General features: G+C 44.9%; 2 non-coding genes across 2 annotated transcripts; one reads left to right on the forward strand and one right to left on the reverse strand.

Moving 5' to 3' along the window:
* Positions 1-13,445: 13,445 nt before the first annotated feature.
* Trnas-uga (transfer RNA serine (anticodon UGA)) lies at positions 13,446-13,520 on the reverse strand. Its single transcript has one exon. It is a non-coding gene; the product is annotated as a tRNA-Ser (tRNA).
* A 172-nt stretch (positions 13,521-13,692) lies between these two features.
* Positions 13,693-13,767, forward strand: Trnal-caa (transfer RNA leucine (anticodon CAA)). Its single transcript has one exon. It is a non-coding gene; the product is annotated as a tRNA-Leu (tRNA).
* Positions 13,768-22,346: the final 8,579 nt, after the last annotated feature.

Consider the following 22,346-nt stretch of genomic DNA (forward strand, 5'->3'; position numbering starts at 1 on the left):
CTTATATGCAAGCAAAGTCTTCCACGAAGGCTTTTTGAATTCTGCTGTGTTACCTACGTATACGAATTTGATTACCAGATGAGTTTAGTATTTATATGCTGGCCGAACAGTCTCTTCCCTGGGCCACCAATTCGTTCGAAGGACACCATCGTGTCACCAGAAGTAGCGCAGTGTGGGAGCATTGTGCAGTGAAAGCGAGGCATGTGAGTTTACAGCGCCGAACCAGACAGAGTGACTGATCGTGGCTGTAGCTCGGCTAGTCGCCACTGCTGGGAGTTCATTCTCATACGGACTTCGTATTTCGTACTGTTCACCTAACTCGCAGAAACTGTCACACAGTTAGGAGGTAGGGCAATGTGTTACAACTTGCAATGCTGGTGAACATCAAAACAGACGAAATTAGTGAGCCGTAGTAAAATTTGCTGTTTTGAAGAGCGCGCCGCAGCGCGTATTGTAAAGTAGTCGCCCTCCATTTCTGGCGGTGGCGCCGCTGTGGCAATCGCAGCTTTGGTGTCTCCCTCTGGTGGGAAAGGGGAAAATTTGACTATTCACGTCAATTTAAGGGGCGCTATGAGCTCGGCAAGGATCCTCTGTTATGCCAGTCCTGCCTGGATATCTGCCCCCCCCCCCCCAAATTCTATAAGTCCCTCCAGATCCTTGAGCGTCATGCTCTCCGCCTCGCCTTCCGTATCCGCCTCCCGTCCCCCACGCGGATCCTCTATGATCTCATTCCTTTCCCCCATCTGCTCCTACTCCTCGAACATATCCGCATCCTCTACACCTCCCGCCGTCTTGAACCCCCTCACCCCCTGGTTGCTCCTCTCCTCTCCCATCCCCGCCCCCTGCCACGTCTTCACCGTTGTGTCCCCCCTACCCTCCATCTCTACACCCTACATCTCCTTTCCCAAGGTGGCTTCCATCAACTCCCCCTCCCGGACGATGCCCTCTCTCCCTCCATTTATCCTTCCTATCAACTCTGATCCTCACTCCCCCTCCTTTCCTCTGTCCTTTCCCTGGGCTCCCTCTTCCCCCCCCCCCTTCCGTCCTGTTTTCTCCCCACTAAACCTCTCCCTACCTCCCTTCTCCCCCCCCCAAGTCCCTTTGTATTCCCCTCCTCTGCCTACCCCACTCACTGTCGTGTCTGCCCCCCACCCCTCTTATGGGTCCTCATCCTCCATCAGCTCCTTTCCCGGTTCCCCCCTTCGCTTTTACTCTCCTTTCCCCCATTTTTTGTTGTCCCATCTTCTGTCCAGTTTCCCCCACCTGCTCTCGACTGTGGTACGTCACATTTGCCAACTTTTTAGTGCAGTGTTCCAGTGACTATTCAGTGTTGTTTGTCTTTCTCGTGTTGCGAACAGAAACCATGCTGTCGCTAGGTATGTCTTTTGCGAACAGAATCCAGACTGTCGCTGTGTTTTTTAATTGTCTGTCTATTGTTTTCCCTGTCTGCTTCGTATGTATTTTATTAGCATCATCATCCCTCTGTTCTTTGTTTTAAGTTCCACGATTTCTTTACGCCATGTTACTCTTTAAGTCTCCGATTTTATTGCCTGTTTTTTATTATTTATTCTCTTGATCTTTCTCACACACAGTCTGTAGGCTGAAGAGCGGCATGCTAAGCTGCTGCCAGCCCGCCCCCTTCGGGGGGAATTGAAATTCAATAAACTCGGCAAGGAGCCAGTCTGTCAGTCTGAGTTTAGTCAGTTGGTCAGCCGGCTCAGTCGGGCAGTCAGTGTCTGTCTGTTTGTCGGTCTGCCGTACGTTAAGGTAGTCAGTCGGAGGCAGCTGGTCAGCCAGAGCAGTCTGTGAGTCTGGGCGAGTCTGGTCAGCTGATCAGCCAAGTTAGTCACGGTCTGTCTCTAGTCCGCATTGGTGAGGCGGTTAGTGTCTGTAGGTCGTCCGGAGTGCTAGTATGTGTTAGGCCGCCAGTCTGCTCGAGTTTGCTCAGGCAATGGGCATTGGCGGTTGGATCGATCGGTTGGTCTGTCGCGCACTGGGACACAAGATGACTTGTCCGCCTGGAGCGTCGGTGCGTGTGAGGTCGCCACGTGAGTCCAGTGGCCGCGGCGTATAGCGAGGTCGACCCGAGAGCAACAGGAGTCAACCCACGACAACCGTCTGGCCGGGGCGAGCTGCGACGCCGTGAGACGGGGGATCGGCGCGCCTTCCTGCGTTGAAGCGGCTGGCCGTGGACGGTTCGGGAGAACGTTTTTGGGGTGCTGCGCCAGGTCCTTGTCAGAAATCGCAGTTATTAGAAGTTAAGTGATTAGTGATATGTTGTTTCATTTACTTGTTAAATTCTACTTGTGTTCTTGGTCAGTCTCTCGTCCCCAACTTGCTCGTCTGTCTCTCGTCCGCATTTGTAAGGCAGTTAGTGTGTGTCTGTCTGTCTGTCGGTCTGCCGTACGTTAATAGCTGCCTCTGTCATGTTTGTCGGATTCGGTGTAAACTAATTTATAGAATTAAGGTAAAGGGCGAATTCCTGAAATATGTTTTTATCTTGCCTAACATCTTGCGAGGCGGTATATGTGTAATGTAGAGCATGTTGTACACTTAATGTAAGTCTGAATTTCATGGGTTTTATTTAAATAGTCATTTTTATTAAGCTGCCACCCTTCCACCGTAAGAGCCCTTTTAAAAACAAATTGCACTTTTGGTGGCAAATAACTTCTTAGTGTGAGTGAGTGTACCTTTTCCATCCCTCTTACGGGGTGCATATTTAATGTGTTTGTGTGAGTTGTTAAAATTTTTAGTTTAAAGTAACCTGGTGTGTTGCAGATTTGCACCAGTGTAGTTTTTCAGAGGTCGTTGTGAGCGGTCATGACTACGGCCGTGTTGAAGGGCAGCGGAAGCTTCTCAGCCCGAAGGCTCCTACTGTAAAAAAAATGTTATTCTGCCTCTGAATAATTGTAACTTGATATTTAGAGGGTGATTGTAATTTTAAATCTGTTTTTGAAATGACTTTTAGGAATAAAATTCACATTTTTTAAAGGTAACTTTATTTTCCATGAGTTACTTCCTGGCAAGTGCTTCCACACTCACCTAGTGTGATTAAATGTGTTTGAAAGTTTAAAATTTACGGTTCAATTAGCAGTAGACGAAGGAAGAGGGAAGAGCAGAGGGGAGTGGTGAGTGTCCTTTGGATAGCTGTCCTAACAAGGGAACCTCCCCATCGCACCCCCCTCAGATTTAGTTATAAGTTGGCACAGTGGATAGGTCTTGAAAAACTGAACACTGATCAATCGAGAAAACAGGAAGAAGTTCTGTGGCACTATGAAAAAATAAGCAAAATATACCAACTGAGTAGTCCATGCGCAGCATATGCAACATCAAGGTTAATATGAGCTCCGGAGCGCCGTGGTCCCATGGATAGCGTGAGCAGCTGCGGCACGAGAGGTCCTTGGTTCAAGTCTTCCATCGAGTGATAAGTTTAATTTTTTATTTTCAGTTTATGTGACAAACTCTTATGTTTTCATCACTTTTTGGGAGTGATTATCACATCCACAAGAAAACCTAAATCGGACAAAGTAGAAGAATCTTTTTACCCATTCGCCAGGTGTACAAGTTAGGTGGGTCGACAACATATTCCTGTCATGTGACGCACATGCCGTCACCAGTGTCGTATAGAGTATATCGGACGTGTTTTCCTATGGAGGAATCGATTGACCTATGACCTTGCGATCAAATGTTTTCGGTTCCCATTGGAGAGGCACGTCCTTTCGTCTATTAATCGCACGATTTTGCGGTGCGGTCGAAAAACACAGACACTAAACTTACTACAGTGAACAGAGACGTAAATGCACGAACGGACAGATCATAACTTTGCGACAATAAAGAAAGTAAACTTTTCACTCCAGGGGGGACTTGAACGAAGGACCTCTCGTTCCGCAGCTGCTCACGCTATCCACGGGGCCACGGCGCTCGTGGGCTAACATTAGCCTTGGTGTTGCCTATCTTGCCCATGGACTACTCAGTTTGTATATTCTGTTTATTTTTTCATAGTTCCACACAACTTCTTCCTGTTTTATCGATTGATCTGTGTTCAGTTTTCAAGGCCTATCCACTGTGCCAACTTATAACTAAATCTGAGGGGGGTACGATGGGGAGGTTCCCTTGTGAGAACATACACAGCAGCGACTAAGGTGTTCCTGAATACTGTGCCATCTCGCTCGAATTCTGCTTAGAAGTTCCCTTTAACTTCGCCAACGATACAGTACGCATATCCTTCAGCACAAATATTCGGACCTGTCAACGAAAACGCGACGCAACGTCTTCGCACGGATCTCGACCCTTCGCTGACCCTTGTACCGCAGAAGTGAACGAATGCCGTTCCGACTGGGCTGGCCCCACTGGGTGCTGTCTCTCGGCTGCAACCTGACGGCGCAGAGTCGCCGGCGGCGAGGCCGTAAAGAGCGCACCTTAATAGCGGCGCGGCGCGGCGCGACCACTCCCCCTGGCTGTCGCTGCTCAGTTACGACGCTGGCGAGGCCGCGGCACGTAAAGCCCGGCGCCGCTCCGCAGACTGCGTGTAATTGGTGAGCTTTTTGCGACATCTGTTTAGCCGCCAAAGTTTAGCACGTCGTTACCTCACTGAGATAGAGCCCTGAGCTCCAATAAATTTCACCTTATCGCCGATTGCAGTGGCCGAAAATTCCTGCGATACTCGAGTGGCGGTATGCTTAAAAGCCTTCACGCAATTCAAACGTGTTACCGTTTCTCACGTTATACGACCTGTGAAGGCAAATCGAAATACAAGCATCTTAGGTGGATGCTGCACAAAGGTTACGTGAGTGGCCTCGTGACTTTCATTACAAACCACCGCTGTTCGCCTGTACTGTCGAGTTATACAGTACCTCATCAAATGAATCCGGACTCCCATTAGTGGTCATTAATATGGACTGTGTCCAACCTTCATCTTTAAGGTGGCTTGAACTTTGCCGGGGACACTTCTAGCGAGGTGTTAGAACGTCTGTGGAGGAATGGCGGTCCATTCTTCCTCCAGAGCCGAAACCAGAGGAGGTAGCGATGTTGGACGCTTCAGTTTGGAACGAAGTCGACTTTTTGTCTCGTCCTAAAGGTGTTTCAATGGATTCAGGTCGGGACTGTAGCGATGACTTAAAATCTTTAGAACAGGCTATCACTTTTGATTAAGGAAGGACTAGGCCCAAGTCTGCACATATAACAAATTTTATTATAGTGTATTTCCTCAGCACATCTTCACATTCCCTGGTACTCAAAAAAAAATTTACTGTACAACTTCCATTCATTACACTCTTTATCCTTTAGCAAACAAATTTTGAAATAAATACGATCACTATCAAATTCTCTTTAAACCATTTCAGTAACACCAAAAATTTAAGCAAAGGCTTTCGAAGTGAACTCAGAAAGAAACTCGCCTCACAACCAGCCTAAATTTTACCTTTCCCTTAAATAAAATATACAAAAAATATTTACCCAATTAATAAAATTATTGAAGGTTCAACATTATCTTAGCAAACCTTGAAAAAAGAAAAAATTCTGCAAGCTTAATTACCACATATTTAAGCATAAGCTACTCAGACAATTATAGCTCAATAAGAGTGCTAAATTAGAGGAAAAAAAATACAGTTTAGAATTTTACAGTCCTGCTCTAGACTCACGCCCTTCTTGCTCTCCGAATGGACCCACACGACCCGCGTACTCCTCCGGGCCAAGGTACATAAACATTGAAACCAGAACAAGAAAGTCTTCTAGAACACACAGAAATCTGCTGTTAGAAACATTTCTACCCGCGGCCTTATACATACGTTGCAGTCTTTAACATGCAAATAAAACACAATAAAATAGTGGTCATACAATTAAGAAAACAACCTTGCAACTTAATTACGAGTAAAAAACCTTAACAATTACACATCTCTCTTTAACTAATGAAAAGATCATTCACTGATATACACACACGAAAACCAAATTGTCTCTTTCGCAACCAATTAGCATGTCGCGGCTTAGTCGAATATTAATTAACGACAAGTAATAAGCAGCACCAGTATCATAATCTGAATCTGATCTGAGAAAGTTTTTAAATGACGAACGAGCCTGCGCAATTCTTTAATTTTTTTTTTTTTTTTTTTTTTTTTTGCGATAACCACAGTTGTCGTTGGAATGATGCTTACTAGAAAGATTATCGGTAAGACTGAACCTCCAGCAGATGGAAACGGAGCCCCATAACCAACGTCTGAGGGCCGGATAGCAGATCAACGTCCAGCCGTCAGCCGGCCGGTGTGGCCGTGCAGTTCTAGGCGCTTTAGTCTGGAACCAACCGACCGCTACGGTCGCAGGTTCGAATCCTGCCTCGGGCATGGATGTGTGTGATGTCCTTAGGTTAGTTAGGTTTAAGTAGTTCTAAGTTCTAGGGGACTGATGACCTCGGCAGTTAAGTCCCATAGTGCTCAGAGCAATTTGAACAATTTTGAAGTCCAGCCGTCACTCCCTCTCTCGCACACTGTGCTCCAGCCGCAGAGCACCACAGTTGCGCCTCCTGGTCGCTCAGTTCCGTCAGCCCCCTGCTTGCCTCGGACATGCGCTATACATCCAGCCAGCGCGAGACAAAATCGATACTTGCTAGCTTACATAGTCTTTGAACCAGAGGAGATAGATTCTATTACCTCGATGTGAACACAGCAGGGACCCTGGGCAGGCCTGTGCATTTCAAGAATGTTACTGTGCACAAACCATTAGTTAACAGATGCTCCTTCACGACAGGGCTCATGGTCATCCTGATACAATCATCGGCTCTGAACTACGCCTCTACTCTTCTCGATACTCAACGCTGTAAGAGTATTCGTATCCTTCCTCATCTAGAGTTTTCTTAAATATAATAACTGGACCACACCATATCCACAAAAATCATTCTCGAGGCATTCACGAAACATAACTCTGTCATCGCTGTTCACACCACATCTAGCGCAGCTTATCATTGGTAATACACTACTGGCCATTAAAATCGCTACACCACGAAGATGACGTACTACAGACGCGAAATTTAACCAACATGAAGAAGATGCTGTGATATGCAAATGATTAGCTTTTCAGAGCGTTCACACAAGGTTGGCGCCGGTGGCGACACCTACAACGTGCTGACATGAGGAAAGTTTCCAACCGATTTCTCAAACACAAACAGCAGTTTTCCAGCGTTGCCTGGTGAAACGTTGTTGTGATGCCTGATGTAAGGAGGAGAAGTGTGTACCATCACGTTTCCGACTTTGATAAAGGTCGGATTGTAGCCTATCGCGATTGCGGTTTATCGTATCGCGACATTGCTTCTCGCATTGGTTGAGATCCAATGACTGTTAGCAGAATATGGAATCTGTGGGCCCAGGAGGGTAATACGGAACGCCGTGCTGATCCGAACGGCCTCGTATCACTAGCAGTCGAGATGACAGGCATCTTATCCGCATGGCTGTAACGGATCGTGCAGCCACGTCTCGATCCCTGAGTCAACAGATGGGGACGTTTGCAAGACAACAACCATCTGCACGAACAGTTCGACGATGTTTGCAGCATCATGCGCTATCAGCTCGGAGACCATGGCTGCGGTTACCCTTGGCGCTGCATCACAGACAGGAGCGCCTGCGATGGTGTACTCAACGAGGAACCTGGGTGCACGAATGGTAAAACGTCATTTTTTCGGATGAATCCATGTTCTGTTTACAGCATCATGATGGTCGCATCTGTGTTTGTCGACATCGTGGTGAACGCACATTGGAAGCGTGTATTCGTCATCGCCATACTGGCGTATCACCCGGCGTGATGCTATGGGGTGCCATTGGTTATACTTCCCGGTCACCTCTTGTTCGCACTGACGGCTCTTTGAACAGTGGACGTAACATCTCAGATGTGTTACGACCCCTGGCTCTACCCTTCATTGGATCCCTGCGAAACCCTACATTTCAGTAGGATAATGCACGACCGCATGTTGCAGGTCCTGTACGGGCTTTTGGGTACTGATTTCTCAGGATCTATGCACCCAAATTGAGTGAAAATGTAATCACATGTCAGTTCTAGTATAATATATCAGTGCAATGAATACCCGTTTATCATCTGCATTTCTTCTTGATGTAGCAATTTTAATCGCCAGTAGTATAGAGATGTGTAGCTTATGATTAACTGCTCGTCGACTGTACCGTCTTCGTTTTAACTCCCTGTGTGCGATCATTGTGCTAGCTGGGCTGCTGCTAATACATTGAAGGTCTATCTGGACTTAGTCTATCGGTAATCGATCTTTCACAATTCCACTTCTCAGTCACATCACCAACAATGGACTTGAGCCACTTTAGAGCTGTAGAAGGGCTGTAACATGCCTGAACGATTTGTTACTCAGATGTCATACAGTAAGTAGTTCAACTTGGAAGTCATTGGGTCTCCTGACCGACTCCTTAAGCTATTACTGTTTCTCTATTGACAACAAAATACCCTCCACCTCCTTTTATGCTGGTGAATCTGCTTTGCACGCCATGTAGTGGTCAGCATCTGCATTAAGTAGGTGTCTATATACTTTTGATCACATAGCGTGTGTTCACTGATCCGAATGCCATATATTGTGCCTGCACTTAATATCTGCAGGGTTGCTTGCACAACAGTTTCTACAACATCTAGGATATGGACTATGAAGTCAATTCTTGTCAAAGATCGTTGAGAATAATGCCTATTTGTACACCACAGTATGTTTGAGTCGCTATTGTTACATTTGCGGTAGTGAAATAAATTATCATGCCTCAGACATCGTCTGTCAAAAATATTATCTTTCCATAAAATAAAGTGGAATTGGGGGTTACTACATAGCCTAATTCTGAGTGACATCAAAAACACCATTGTGATTAACGTCAGACATGGCAGTGTATTGTCATAGAACACTCTCAAACTCTCAAAAAAGGAAATATAAATGTCGTGTGACTAGGGCCTCCCGTCGGGTAGACCGTTTGCCGGGTGCAAGTCTTTCTATCTGACGACACTTCGGCGACTTGCACGTCGATGGGGATGAAACGATGATAATGAGGAGGGGAGAAAATCTCCGACCCAGCCGGGAACTGAACCCAGGCCCTTAAGATTGACTTTCAGTCGCGCTGACCACTCAGCTACCGGGGGCGGATGATAAACGAAATATAAGACCTTATGTATCATCTGTTGACAGTTAGCTAGCAAAAAACCCAAGTTTGTAAACAGTAAATTATGACAAATCAAACGGTAAAAACAGCTTTTCTATCGGATTATGGGTATAAAAGATATTCTCAGATGAATTGTGTGTGTGTGCATCAGAATTAGGGCGGTGATATCAGGCGCGAATGTCGGGCGTTGGCGTGCCCGACGGCTATGACGTTGTACATATTTAGGCGAGCTAACCGGCCACCCAGTGCTGGTACGAGGTGAGGTGAATTTGTTGTACAGCTAAGCACTGCCGGGGACAAGGCTTTAGGGCACACTGCTATAGGTCCAGTACTGGCGAGCCCAGGTACAAAAGACGGGCAGCGAAGCCAAGGAACGGGTAAATCCCAAAGCTTGGAGTATGGACGGCTGATGCTCACATGGCCTTTGTGCAGGAGGTGCACCACAAACGGCGGCGTGTCAGAGAATCTTGAAGACGGCTAAGTTACAGCTGTTTGAGATTCGACAATAACTCACAGTCGGATAGTTTTCTACATGACTGCATGGTTCAGTGACCGTTTGTAAATTAAAATTGAAGCAAATGATCCCTCAGACACAATTTTTTGGTTTTATTAACCAGGTTTCATCCGAATTTAGACATTTCAAAATGGTTCAAATGGCTCGTAGCACTATGCGACTTAACTTTTGAGGTCATCAGTCGCCTAGAACTCAGGAGTAATTAAACCTAACTAACCTAAGGACATCACACACATCCATGCCCGAGGCAGGATTCGAACCTGCGACCGTAGCGGTCGCTCGGCTCCAGACTGTGGCGCCTAGGACCGCACGGCCACTCCGGCTGACATTTAGACATTTAAAGTGGTCTATTACATAATTACAAATTTTTGGGAGGAAAAAAAAATGTTTATATAAAAAAGTGTAAGTACTGACTAACAATACAAGACACAGACTGTACTTATATGTCACGTATAAAATAAATAACAGGTCTGAAGGGCTTTAGTCACAAAATATTTAAAAAGAATGTGTGAAGGCGAGCCTCTGAGGGCTGCTCATACCTGTAGAGCCACAGGTTGCAACGGACTGAAGCGTCCGTGTTAACAAGCGCGGCAGGTGAACATGACATTGCAGCGAGAGCTCAATCTAGCAGCCGCAGGTACAACTTGGCTATTTAACATTCAAACGTAGACAGGCGAAAATTATAGTGAATATTGTTCAGTACATAATGTAATTGGTAATATTTTGTTTAATAGTGACAGATAAAGTAACATTTTGTCTACATCAGGTCTTAGAAGTACAGTTAGAAGCATAAAAACGCCATAGAAAATACAGAAACGGCTGAATGACACAGCCTGTAGAAAACGATATAACATGAAATACAGCCAATAAACCTTTCAACAAACGAAAATTTATGAGATGACTTAGATGGAAAAAAAAAAAACATTTCAATGAAGTGCACGAGGAGACCCGAAATTAAATGTCAAGTAACTGCTTTATATCGTTGAAGAAATTTTTGTTACGCAACTGTAGCTGCTCATTGAGAATGAAGCTATCATTTCGAGAAATATGTTTAAAAGCCTCTAATTCTTCAAGAATATCTAGTCTACGCCCTTTTTCTCGGAGTGCAAGGTATCGGAAACAGCTTTAGGCATGTGACCTGTAGTCAGAAGATGGTCGGCAAAGGACCAATTTTCGGGGCTAGTACAATTTGTTTTTAAAAAGGTGTTCTTTATACCTGGTTGCAAAGGAATGTCATGTTTGTCCTATGTAGTAAGAAGAGCAGGTGTCGCAGAAAATCTTCTAGACGCCAGAACATTCTAAAGGGTAACGAATCGATTTTAAATTATGAATGAAGATTTTTCGAGTTTTTATTTTAGAAAAGGCAACGTTGCAGTTGTATTTATTGAGCAGAAGTCGTTGGATCTGACAGGAGATGGGCCTCAAGAAAGGAATAGAAAAATATTTTTTGGGGGTAGATTCAATTATAGAGGTGCCGAGGTAGTAACTTTTTTAACAGTTTTCTTTCTGAGAATGTCGTCTACTGTACCAGGTTTATACTCGTTATTAACTGTTATCGTTTTGAGTAAACTGATTTCGTCTTTGAACTTTTCTTTCGAAAGTGGAATGGATGTAGCTCGGTGAATATCAGAGTAAAAGAAGGCGTTTTTATGAGACTGTGAATGCATAGAAGACGCAGGAACGATCTGACCAGAATATGTTTCTTTACGAAAAATATTGAATAAGACTTTATTTTCTTCTATTGTAAGTGTCAAGTCAAGGAAGTTTAATTGGCGGGCCTCGTTTTCAAGTTCGATGGTGAAAAATATTTTCTCATGAAGTTCGTTGAAGAGATTATAAATAGGGTCAATGCCATCAGCAGGTCCCTTATAGATGACTAAAATATCATCAACGTATCTGAGATCGGAGAGAATGCCTAGTGACGTATTTGAAAAAAGTTAAGAAACTTTTCTTCTAGAGAGTTGATGAAAATATGGGCAAGAATACCAGCTAAGGGATTTCCCATAGCAAGACCGTCGGATTGCTGGTACAATTGTTAATTAAATTCAAAATAGATGTACTTGACTACGACTGTGATGAGATTCGTGAAGTCAGTGATTTGTTCGTCTGACAACTCTTTTTTGAAATGACGTAATTTTTTTTCTACGATTATACGCGTTTCCAGTACAAGGACATAGTATAGAGATTTTGGATGTCTAATGAAAACAACTTGAAGCCTGAACTGTATTCTAAATCTTTTATTTTATGGACTAAGGCGTGATTATTGGGAATGGAATAATTGTTCTCAAAAACGAATGAGTTTTTCAGAGTTTCATGTAGAAAATTTGGCCAAATCGTAGTACGCGCTATTCATACTATTAGATATCGGACGTATCGGATGGTAAGGTTTTTGAATTTTAAACTGAGACCGAAGTTTTGGGGCTGAGGTTTCATGTTAATATGCATTTTCATCTGGAAAGGTTTAATTAGATATTTTGTAATTCAGATGTCGGATCCTCATGCTGTTCTGAAACATTATTTTTGCTAAAAGAATCTCAGGTTTTGGAAGTATATTCAGAATTATAAGCAATAACTAAAGAGCAACCTTTATCAGACTTAGTTATTAGAGAATCTGCTTCCTTAAGTTTATTATTAATGGAATTAACCAATTTTCTATCGTTATGCATAACATTATGAAGAGTGGCTGAATTTTTGCTAAGAATATTAGCTACATCATAAGCAATTCTAGTTTGACACGCATTATCTATTTTTTACAATCAAGACCAATTTTTAGATCGAGATGCATTTTTTCAATCACCTTTTTGTCAGACAAGTTGGGCATGACATTGTACTTCAGCCCTTTTACCAGCAAGACAGTTTCATTCTGTGTAAAAGTAATGTTAGTTTTATTTAGAATTCTTTTATAAAACAAATGACTGCTTTTTTTGAAAGTGCTTCGCTGACATTTTTCATCAGGAAACAGACAAAAAAGCTTACTAAGTTTCTTTTCATGCTTACACATTATGCCTTGTTTACAAATGTGTTTATTTTCTGGTCTGTATACCTCCATAATGGAGAAGGTCAGGGTTGCAAGTATATTTGCTAAACAGTAAATTATGCTGGTTAAAGACAGTCTCGTCGGCACACGCTAGCCGCAAGAGGGGCAGGATTAGTACGACAAATTATGTACGAGCCCATTTTGTTAGTATGGGTTGCCTTCATCAGAGGCAGGTATGATCTCCTTTGATTGACAGGTACTTAACCTATTGTTCTGCTAAAAGGATCCTTCCCTTTGATTGCCAGGTCCTTAACCTATTGTTCCTGCACCCCCCTCCTCCCTTCCAACACCCCCTCAGGAAATCTCCAACCCACACCTCCTCTTCCCCCCACCCCCTGCTGCTACAGCTACACTTTCAGGTCTGAGTTATCGGAATAATCTCTCTCACTCTTATCAATTTGATTGACTACTTCATTAAATTGATTAATTAATTAACCTATACCCCTATCGTAAACCCCCTCCCTAGAAATTGGCGGGAAACCGACTCAGTTGATCGGTCATTGGGAGGGAATACGTTTACAGCCTATGGAATATTGTTTAAAAATTTAGACAATGTATAGAATATTGTTTAATTATTGATGGCAGTGTATGGGATATAGTTTATTTATTTAGTTAAAGAATTTGTCTGGAAATCGTTTGCTGTGTATGTAATATGGTTTACACAATTTAGACAACATGTGGAATAGTAGAATGAGATTTTCACTCTGCAACGGAGTGTGTGCTGATATGAAACTCCCTGGCAGATTAAAACTGTTTGCCGGACCGAGACTCGAACTCGGGACCTTTGCCTTTCACGGGCAAGTGCTCTACCAACTGAGCTACCCAAGCACGACTCACGCCCCGTCCTCTACAGAAGCTCCCCTGGCTAAGCCATGTCTCCGCAATATCCTTTCTTTCAGGAGTGCTAGTTCTGCAAGGTTCGCAGGAGAGCTTCTGTAAAGTTTGGAAGTTAGGAGCGAGGTACTGCCAGAAGTAAAGCTGTGAGGACGGGGAGTGAGTCGTGCTTGGGTAGCTCAGTTGGTAGAGCACTTGCCCGCAAAAGGCAAAGGTCCCGAGTTCGAGTCTCGGTCCGGCACACAGTTTTAATCTGCCAGGAAGTTTCATATCAGCGCACACTCCGCTGCAGAGTGAAAATCTCATTCTGGAATCATCCTCCAGGCTGTGGCTAAGCCATGTCTCCGCAATATCCTTTCTTTCAGGAGTGCTAGTTCTGCAAGGTTCGTAGGAGAGCTTCTGTAAAGTGTGGAAGGTAGGAGATGAGGTACTGGCAGAGGTAAAGCTGTGAGGACGGGGCGTGAGTCGTGCTTGGGTAGCTCAGCTGGTAGAGCACTTGCCTGCAAAAGGCAAAGGTCCCGAGTTCGAGTCTCGGTCCAGCACACAGTTTTAATCTGCCAGGAAGTTTCATGTGGAATAGTGTTTATTTAAACAATTTGGGGATTCAAGGCAGAGTATGGAATGTATGGAAACTGGTGGCTCTTTGGTACAATAGTTAAGGGGAGGGTGTGTGTGAGTGGGTCACATGGAGCAGAATAGCAGGTTAAGTGCAGAACACGAGATTAATTTGCAAAATTTTGTGTGTAAAATGCAGTACAATAGTTGAAGGGGGTGGGTGACAAAGAAGAATGCGCCAGAAATGGCGTTCAGAAGCAAGTGAAATTCGAAAAGTGTAGCAGAAAATGGTGGGAGGACCCAACTAATTACCGAGCGAGGTGGCGCAGTGGTTAGACAATGGACTCGCATTGGGGAGGACGACGGTTCAATCTCGCGTCCGGCCATCCTGATTTAGGTTTTCCGTGATTTCCCTAAATCGCTCCAGGCAAATGCTAGGATGGTTCCTTTCAAAGGGCACGGCCGACTTCCTTCCCTGTCCTTCCCTAATCCGATGAGACCGATGACCTCGCTGTCTGGTCTCCTTCCCCAAAACAACCAACCAACATAACTAATTACTTCATTTGGTATCAAAGGTGGTACAATAGTTTAATGAATTGGGGGTGACACGGAAAACCACTTAACAGAACAACAGGTTAAGTTCAGACAAAGGGCTGAACATTAGGTTAAGACACCCAGTGTACAGTGCTGAACATTAGGTTATGCAACATGTTTGCCCCATGTAATTACTTCCTAAAAGACCTACAAGTTTCCAAACAACGGAGAATGATGATCAAGAGAAACAGAACCCCCACAAACAGTATTTTTTTATAAATAAACAATGTACCCTTGAATTTCCTGTGATGAGATCCTTCCCTCAATCAAAGAGCCACAAATTTCCGTATATTCCATACACTGCCTTAAATCCCATAAATTGTTTAAATGAGCTATATTCCGCATGTTGTCTAAATTGTTTATACAATATTACATACACTGCAATCAAATTCCCTGCAAATGACCGATCAATTGAGTCTTTTTCCCACCAATTTCCAGAAGTGGGCGTTTACCAGAGGGGTATGGGTTAATTAATTGAGCAATTTAATGAAGCAGACAATCAAATTGATAAGTGAGAGAGATTATTCCAATAACTCAGACTTGAAAGTGTACCTGTAGCAGCAGGGGGGGAGGGGGGCGAGGTGGGGTGTGGGTTGGAGGTTTCCTGAGGGGGTGTTGGGAGGGAGGAGGGGGTGCAGGAACAATGGGTTAAGGACCTGACAATCAAAGGGAACGATCCTTTTAGCAGAACAATATGTTATGTACCCGATAATCAAAAGGAAGGATCCTTTTCGCAGAACAATAGGTTAAGTACCTGTCAATCAAAGGTGAACAATAGGTTAAGTACCTTCAATCAAATTAGAACAATAGGTTAAGTACCTGTCAATCAAAGGAGAACAATAGGTTTGCTCCTGATTGCATATCTGCCCCTGATGAAGGCAACCCGCACTAAAAAATGGGATCGTACATAGTTTGTTCTACTACTGGCGGTTGGCCATTCTTAGGAGAGGTGCGACGGTCCATGCTATTTGAAAGAATACGTGGAAATGGCTATTGTTAATGGTCACCCGAGCGTGTAATGTTGCGCGAGTTACATTAGCATAGGAAGTGACTTTCATCATGTGCAATAAGTATATTTGCAGGTGACGAACTGAAGAGGTTAGACACCAACAGTCAAAGAGCCATGCGAATGTTTGTTGCGTCATACCAAGTCTGACAATGCAAGTTAGGTGGTTTGTGGTGTGTTTGGAGGCAGTCCATTATTCAAGTGTGTTGAGATAGTCGCTGAGGACCGTACTGTCTCAGCTTGTCGTTTGGCTTAGTGACTTCCGTTTGGGGAAACATTAGGCGTGCAGTCGCTGTCCAAAATATCGCGGCCAGATTCCCCAAATCCCACGTGGCAAGGCAAAGCAAGACAGATGGTACTGAAGAGGGTTCCCAACACAGGTTAGCGGTGTTGTGGCGTTTAAACTCATGTGTGAGTTAAGCATCCTGCAAGGCATTGTTCTGTTGGTAGCGTCCTCTAGCGTCGGAGTCTTTGAATTCTGATACTGGCCATCTTGGAGGGAGTGTTGTTGTAAGGAATACTGAACAATTAGTGATTTCGAGGGCACTCGACCTTCGTAACACAGCTCAATTATTCCAGAATTAGGAGCCTCTTTATTTCGAGGTGGTGTAACTCTTCTTGTGGGTGATTGTATGTAAATAGGTAACAGCTGAATTCACGTGTTGGAGCACAGTGTTTGGACAACTCTACGAAAGGCAGCTCAGGTAAGTTTGACAGGTGAGTGACGTACGGCGAGTCTAGAAGCAAGCAGAGCTGACAGGTAGGTCAGTGTACACAGGATGATAGGCAGTCCTACCCGTTATTGTGACGAAGAGTTATATTTTAAAGTTCGCTGTGGAGTAGGGCTTGCCACTACTGGACGTGAACCAGTTCACATGAATGCAGCACAGGACCGTAATATGTTTAATCCTGGTTACATGGTTGGATAACATTAATAACGTTCCCATTCGATGAACGGATCATCATTCATCATAAAAGATTGTTTAAGGTGAGCTGTCGTATATCATTGCTTGGAGAGCACTTTATTGTTCATCACCAACTGTCATAACGTGTTAGGTCAAACAGCGGTCGCCATAATCTGTCATAAAAATGAAAGGGAATTTAAAATCTTGACATTGTTTGGGAGTGTCTCAAGAGAGAAATCGCAGATCACAACACATAAGAAAGCAAAAGCAGTGTCCACCGGAAATATTGGTAGACAGCTGTACTTATTACTATTTTCCTATAGTCTTGAAGGTTTGTAATTAGGCTTTCAAGCTTCTGGCAGTTTAGATTTTTGAGTGTCTCCGTGACGACCTACTCCAGACAAACAAAACTTTGTAGTGGTTAATAAAAAAGAAAAAGAGAAGAAAAGAAAAGGTTGAAAATGGGGAAAGAAATGGTGAATAAAAAGGGGATTTTAAAATCGTTAATGACCGTGAAAAAGGAAAAGAATGAAATGCAAATCGGACTTCGTATTACAGAAAAGCTATCGGACTTCGTGATTCGGAAAAGCTATTGTTGGGGTGGTCCTTGTGGCGTTTCTGAGCAAAAGTCAACCAATTTCCACTACAAAAATTATTTGAAAGACAACAGAGAATAACAAAATGTGATTAACAGGGGAAATGGCGTAGGTAAGAGTACATTCATTACCATGTTAATATGTCTTCTCTCGTGCGGTGTTCAGGTCTTGTTCTCCAACAATCTCCTGCTTCATTTCTGCATGAAAAGGTCGTAGCTGCTCCAGATACTTGCAGTAAATTCCATCGTCCACGAATTACTAATGTCTACGAATGAATACCATCTTGATATTGAATGCAATGTATTTTTCGGCTGCTTCCATCCTCCAAATTTCATACAAGCTTCCACAATACTATATGTCTGCACATCTGTTGTGACTTGGCAAGACAGCCAAGTCACTATGCGAGGATGCCGAAATGCACGCTATAAGCTCACGCAGGCTGGCGTGAGGTCTGGAACAGGTCAGAGAAATAAGACTAGCCAAACAAGAGTAGCTGGTAGAATACTTAACTTTAATCCACAATTGGTGAACATCGCTCTTGTTGATACATTATATAATCTCAATATAAACTGGTCATGGCGCCTTGCTAGGTCGTAGCAAATGACGTAGCTGAAGGCTATGCTAACTATCGTCTCGGCAAATGAGAGCGTAGTTGTCAGTGTAGCATCGCTAGCAAAGTCGTCTGTACAACTGGGGCGAGTGCTACGACGTCTCTCTAGACCTGCCGTGTGGTGGCGCTCGGTCTGCAATCACTGACAGTGGCGACACGCGGGTCCGTCGTATACTAGCGGACCGTGGCCGATTTAAAAGCTACCACCTAGCAAGTGTGGTGTCTGGCGGCGACACCACAACATCAATAAGTTTTTACGTCTTAATCAGACCAAGACTAACGAATAAGTTTTTAGGTCTGAATCATACCAAGACTAGCGAATAAGTGAAGTTAAGCTTTCGCTCTCAAGAGACAATAGCGGGTAGAAAACAAAAAGAGTTACAATTTTCGTACCTTCATTTTCTTATAAATATTTTCTCTGCCGTCGAGCGCTCATACAGCTGCGGCAGTATAATTATATCCGAGGGAACGAGTGTAGCGCAGCGAAATTCAAAGTCCCGCTACAACTCGAAACCTTTTATTGGTACCAATACCCCCCGCCATGCGCTGTATAGCAGACTTGAGAGTATATGCGCAGCCGGACATAAAATTTCTTTCTTCCTTACTCCCGTTAGAGGATACGGTGACGTAATTTTCTCACCTTTGTGGGGCGAAAGACTGATGACCACATTCGTACAGATACTCGCAGGGGACAGTTCTTTCCTGATGGAGGTAACATAAAATTCATGAGTATCGAAAGCATTCCCTGTCAGCGGCTCATAAAGTTCAGGAACTGAAAGGAAATGGGCATGAAATATCTTTCTTCTTCTTCTTCTTCTTCTTCTTCTTCTTCAAGACCACCGCGCATGACATCTGCAGCCAGCAGCTGGTATCGTCACATTCACACGACGAAGCAAGAGTCCCCACCGACGCGGCCGTAGACCGACACCTGGTTGTTACGGTCCTGTGGTTGCCGGCTGTAAATCTGCTGAATTGCCGGGCTTGCGTCATCCGGTGACGGACGTTTTTCTCTTCTCACGAAACATGTTAATGAGCGATGGACTGCCTTTACAGCAGAACATAAAGCAGTTCCTTAAGTGGACACATTTAAGAGCCCTTATTCGGCCCCAGACTTGAGACACAGCAGTGGTTGTCCAAAATTTATACTGCCGCGGACTCTTTGAATTGCTGCGGTGCATGATGCAATGCGGTCGCGTTTTAATTTCGGCTTTTTTTTTTTTTTTTTTTTGCGAAAGAATGCTTTGCTCTAAGGCGGGTGCGAAGATCACATCAGTATCCCGTTGCAACCGTAATACTCGGCGGTATAATTTGGAGTGTTCGAGTTTTGCATTGCTACAGTTATTTTAAAAATGTCGGTCATTTGCTTCATCAGTTTCAGATTAATGTAGCTACTCTTTCACCACTGATTTCTGTATTTAAACTGTGAAAGTCGATATGTTCTGTATAGCGATGAGGACGAGGTGCCTGGTGTATTCGTCACGTATACATAGCGCGAGGGAGAAGATTTACTGACTGTCAATCCTAAGGACCCGGGTTCGATTCCCGGCTGGGTCGGAGATTTTCTCCGCTCAGGGACTGAGTGTTGTATTGTCCTAATCATCATCATTTCATAGCCATCGACGCGCAAGTCGCTGAAGTGGCATCAAATCGAAAGACTTGCACCCGGGGAACGGTCTACTCGACGGGAGGCCCTAGTCACACGACATTTACGTTTACCTAACAATCAACAGGAATTGTTTACGTGACACAACGTTCAGACACAAGTCACTGCGCAACAAATTTTAATTTCTAACACTGAATATGTTTTGGACAAAAATCCATCTCGTAAATAGGTTCACTTAAAATACCAATGCCAGAGAACTTACATAATACAATAAATGTAAGAGAACCTACATAAACTTGGCGGTCTTATAACCAGCCCGCGCTCTCCGGTATGCTGATGAGACGTGTGTATCCTGTACTTCATTGAATAACTATAACATGCAATGGCAGTAACTGTTTGTTATCGAGCAACTGAGCATACCACACAACAACGATCAGAAACAAACCCTGTATTCAAACAAACATATGTAGTGTATCCAGAATGAGATTTTCACTCTGCAGCGCAGTGTGCGCTGATATGAAACTTCCTGGCAGATTAAAACTGTGTGCCCGACCGAGACTCGAACTCGGGACCTTTGCCTTTCGCGGGCAAGTGCTCTACCAACTGAGCTACCGAAGCACGACTCACGCCCGGTACCCACAGCTTTACTTCCGCCAGTACCTCGTCTCCTACCTTCCAAACTTTACAGAAGCTCTCCTGCGAACCTTGCAGAACTAGCACTCCTGAAAGAAAGGATATTGCGGAGACATGGCTTAGCCACAGCCTGGGGGTTGTTTCTAGAATGAAATTTCCACTCTATAGTGGAGTGTGCGCTGATATGAAACTTCCTGGCAGATTAAAACTGTGTGCCCGACCGAGACTCGAACTCGGGACCTTTGCCTTTCGCGGGCAAGTGCTCTACCAACTGAGCTACCGAAGCACGACTCACGCCCGGTACCCACAGCTTTACTTCCGCCAGTACCTCGTCTCCTACCTTCCAAACTTTACAGAAGCTCTCCTGCGAACCTTGCAGAACTAGCACTCCTGAAAGAAAGGATATTGCGGAGACATGGCTTAGCCACAGCCTGGGGGTTGTTTCTAGAATGAAATTTCCACTCTATAGTGGAGTGTGCGCTGATATGAAACTTCCTGGCAGATTAAAACTGTGTGCCGGACCGAGACTCGAACTCGGGACCTTTGCCTTTCGCGGGCAAGTGCTCTACCGACTGAGCTACCGAAGCACGACTCACGCCCGGTACCCACAGCTTTACTTCCGCCAGTACCTCGTCTCCTACCTTCCAAACTTTACAGAAGCTCTCCTGCGAACCTTGCAGAACTAGCACTCCTGAAAGAAAGGATATTGCGGAGACATGGCTTAGCCACAGCCTGGGGGATGTTTCCAGAGTGAGATTTTCACTCTGCAGCGGAGTGTGCGCTGATATGAAACTTCCTGGCGGATTAAAACTGTGTGCCGGACCGAGACTCGAACTCGGGACCTTTGCCTTTCGCGGGCAAGTGCTCTACCAACTGAGCTACCGAAGCACGACTCACGCCCGGTACCCACAGCTTTACTTCCGCCAGTACCTCGTCTCCTACCTTCCAAACTTTACAGAAGCTCTCCTGCGAACCTTGCAGAACTAGCACTCCTGAAAGAAAGGATATTGCGGAGACATGGCTTAGCCACAGCCTGGGGGTTGTTTCTAGAATGAAATTTCCACTCTATAGTGGAGTGTGCGCTGATATGAAACTTCCTGGCGGATTAAAACTGTGTGCCGGACCGAGACTCGAACTCGGGACCTTTGCCTTTCGCGGGCAAGTGCTCTACCGACTGAGCTACCGAAGCACGACTCACGCCCGGTACCCACAGCTTTACTTCCGCCAGTACCTCGTCTCCTACCTTCCAAACTTTACAGAAGCTCTCCTGCGAACCTTGCAGAACTAGCACTCCTGAAAGAAAGGATATTGCGGAGACATGGCTTAGCCACAGCCTGGGGGTTGTTTCTAGAATGAAATTTCCACTCTATAGTGGAGTGTGCGCTGATATGAAACTTCCTGGCAGATTAAAACTGTGTGCCGGACCGAGACTCGAACTCGGGACCTTTGCCTTTCGCGGGCAAGTGCTCTACCAACTGAGCTACCGAAGCACGACTCACGCCCGGTACCCACAGCTTTACTTCCGCCAGTACCTCGTCTCCTACCTTCCAAACTTTACAGAAGCTCTCCTGCGAACCTTGCAGAACTAGCACTCCTGAAAGAAAGGATATTGCGGAGACATGGCTTAGCCACAGCCTGGGGGTTGTTTCTAGAATGAAATTTCCACTCTATAGTGGAGTGTGCGCTGATATGAAACTTCCTGGCAGATTAAAACTGTGTGCCGGACCGAGACTCGAACTCGGGACCTTTGCCTTTCGCGGGCAAGTGCTCTACCGACTGAGCTACCGAAGCACGACTCACGCCCGGTACCCACAGCTTTACTTCCGCCAGTACCTCGTCTCCTACCTTCCAAACTTTACAGAAGCTCTCCTGCGAACCTTGCAGAACTAGCACTCCTGAAAGAAAGGATATTGCGGAGACATGGCTTAGCCACAGCCTGGGGGTTGTTTCTAGAATGAAATTTCCACTCTATAGTGGAGTGTGCGCTGATATGAAACTTCCTGGCAGATTAAAACTGTGTGCCGGACCGAGACTCGAACTCGGGACCTTTGCCTTTCGCGGGCAAGTGCTCTACCGACTGAGCTACCGAAGCACGACTCACGCCCGGTACCCACAGCTTTACTTCCGCCAGTACCTCGTCTCCTACCTTCCAAACTTTACAGAAGCTCTCCTGCGAACCTTGCAGAACTAGCACTCCTGAAAGAAAGGATATTGCGGAGACATGGCTTAGCCACAGCCTGGGGGATGTTTCCAGAGTGAGATTTTCACTCTGCAGCGGAGTGTGCGCTGATATGAAACTTCCTGGCGGATTAAAACTGT

The sequence above is a fragment of the Schistocerca cancellata genome, chromosome 7 (assembly GCF_023864275.1).
Source record: "Schistocerca cancellata isolate TAMUIC-IGC-003103 chromosome 7, iqSchCanc2.1, whole genome shotgun sequence".
In the NCBI taxonomy this organism is placed as follows: Eukaryota; Metazoa; Arthropoda; class Insecta; order Orthoptera; family Acrididae; genus Schistocerca; species Schistocerca cancellata.